The following is a 2,500-nucleotide window of genomic DNA, read 5'->3' as shown; positions in this document are numbered from 1 at the left end:
TCTTTGTACGCAAATTCTACATATACTTGTATGTCGAAATGTTCGAAGAATTGGAACTTCTTGCTTAAAAACGCACTCAGACTTCGGGATACGCTGAGTCCGCCTATACTGCACGCATAAAAAACGAGTGAGGCGGCTGTTATTCCTAACCTTGGTAGCTGCAGCGGGCAAATGATGAATTTATAAGGCTCTGCATCAGTGCTAGGTTGAATATCATGTTACATTGCGGTGGTCGGCTGTGGCTTCCGGGATGAACATTATTTACCAAAGGCTTTGCGAGACAGGACATCGGAAAATAGAAAATAAAACAACTTTACCTTATTAAGTTCGCTGTAAAAATGTTAATGCTTTTGGAGATGATGGCTCGCCTCTCATGAGTCTTTTACCAAGTGTATCATCACTCTTATTATCTCAGCAGTGCTGTTACCCATTGCCACTTCATATAAAGACCTCCTTAACCTTTAACAAACATAACTTGCATCAGTCCAGTCTACAATTCGATTTGAATTCCGATGAAAACTCGACCTTTCTCCCTCTATACATACCAAAGAGGGAGGATAGCAAACCTGTTGTACGCCATCTTAGGGCAGTGTTGTGTTATCCTCCTCTTCCACTACACCCCGGAGTCGAATTTCACCCTGGCTGCAACAAAGGAAGTCAGACATGTAAAAAAGAGAAAATAAAAGAAGAGGAAGAAGAAGAAGAAGAAGGAAAAAAAAAGTAGCCATGATGCACAACCCGTCTGCCTTGAAAGAGGAAAAATGATGTGTTTATCCACCAGATGATTTTTTACAAAGGGAATTATTGCGGATTTCACAGCGGATTCTGTACCTTGCGCTGGTATTGGTCGCAGACATTTTTATTATTTGATATCTTAATGTTTTAATAAGGTAGGAAGCCCACGCTATTCAAATGCGTTGTTCGACGAGACGTAGTCGCTCAAATAAGTTTACAGTTCAAGTGCAATGTATATTTTTAGTACTATGATATTAGTGATGGTTATAATGATCACGATGTCACTATTAGCATTGCTTTCTATATCATTACCAGTATATTATCATTATCATAATCGTTGTTAATTAGAACAATAAAAAGGATATTGATATGATTATTATTGTTATTATTTCCATCATCATCATTATCTTTATTATTATTATTATTATTATTATTATTATCATTATTATTATTATTGTTATTATTATTATTATTGGTATTATTATTATTATTATTGTTATCATTATTATTATCATTATTATTATCATCATATGATTATCATTATCATTAATTTTATCATCATTAGTTATATTCTTATCATAACCATTATCACCATCTTCATTGCTATGTTATAATAGCGTGACAGTGATTATAATAGTTTTAGAAAAGATAATGAGAAAGAGAATAAGGATTAAAGAAAATGATAATGACAATCATGATTTTCTTATTGAATTTTCTTATTCTTATTGTCATTATAGCTGTTGATTCCATCAGCGTCAGCATCATCACCATTACCCGAACCACAGTTTCCCTCATCCTGAAAAGTCTCCCCTCAATCCCTTTCATCAGCCTCGGATATAATTCTTCCTTTTCTATCTACGTCTTATCCATTCAGCAAAACGTCACTGGACTTGTTCAGTATATTAATGGTACAATTCTAACAGAGCTTGTTGGCTTAACAACTACAAAAGCAAACAATAAAACGTGTGAGTTAAATGTGGGTATGCGAGTATCTTGCGTGCGCGAGTGTGGAAGCGAGTAGGTCTGGGTTTGTGTATCTCGCAATGTGTTCGTATGTCCGTGTCTGTCGATATTGCGTCGTGGTGCACGTGTGCGTGTGTAGTACCAGCGACCAGCGTGTATGCGTGTGCGGTGTGTGAAATTGTAGCGGTGAACGTGTGTGTTTGTGTGTGTAAGTGTGTCTGTGTCTGCGTGTGTGTATAGCGAGGGGGGAGAGGGTACCGGGGAGGCTGGAAAGCTGCGGGATCGTGGCTGGGTCGTCAGTGTGGGTTTGGCAGTGAAGGGAGGAAGACGCTCGCCGTCGCTCTCTCGCCAAGTTGTGTGTGCGTGTGTCTGTGCCTTTCGCAACTTGTCCCTGGACCATGACAGCGCCCATTTCGCCTTACTTCTGACCCCGATTCTCCTTGAGAACGCGACCTGCACCTGAAACGCCTCCGTAGATGCGGGAGTGTCCTCTCTCCAGATCGTTGACATTACCTCAGCTGACTCGCGGCCGCGCCGAGTCCCGTCGCTCCAGCTCGGTTTAAATCCCTTTTAAATGGCCAAGTGACCCTCGAGGGCGACCGCCGATGACCCCCTCGCAGGCGACCCGTCAGGCAGCGGCGGCGGAACTGCAGCTCCAGTGACGCCGCAGGAGGCTCTGCAGCCGCCCCTCCGCCCGCCACATCTGCTGGAATTCCGGAAATGTTGTGTAGGGAGGCGCAGGTGTGAGTCCCCCGTGTGCGTGTGTGTGCGGGTGTGCACGTGTGGTCAGCGAGTGGGTGTT

At 42.4% G+C, this 2,500-nt stretch overlaps 1 protein-coding gene across 1 annotated transcript in view; it reads left to right on the top strand.

Moving 5' to 3' along the window:
* Positions 1 to 1,987: 1,987 nt before the first annotated feature.
* LOC125027951 (cAMP-dependent protein kinase catalytic subunit 3-like) overlaps positions 1,988 to 2,500 on the top strand; it is a 27,872-nt gene continuing 27,359 nt past the window's right edge. The window contains exon 1 of the mRNA XM_047617131.1: positions 1,988 to 2,500. This exon is cut by the window's right edge and continues 591 nt beyond it. The gene's annotated coding sequence lies outside the window, so the exon portion shown is untranslated.

Source organism: Penaeus chinensis, chromosome 8, assembly GCF_019202785.1.
Source record: "Penaeus chinensis breed Huanghai No. 1 chromosome 8, ASM1920278v2, whole genome shotgun sequence".
Taxonomy (NCBI): Eukaryota; Metazoa; Arthropoda; class Malacostraca; order Decapoda; family Penaeidae; genus Penaeus; species Penaeus chinensis.
The sequence above is the reverse complement of the archived record's forward strand: the minus strand, read 5'-3'. Positions and strand labels throughout refer to the sequence as shown.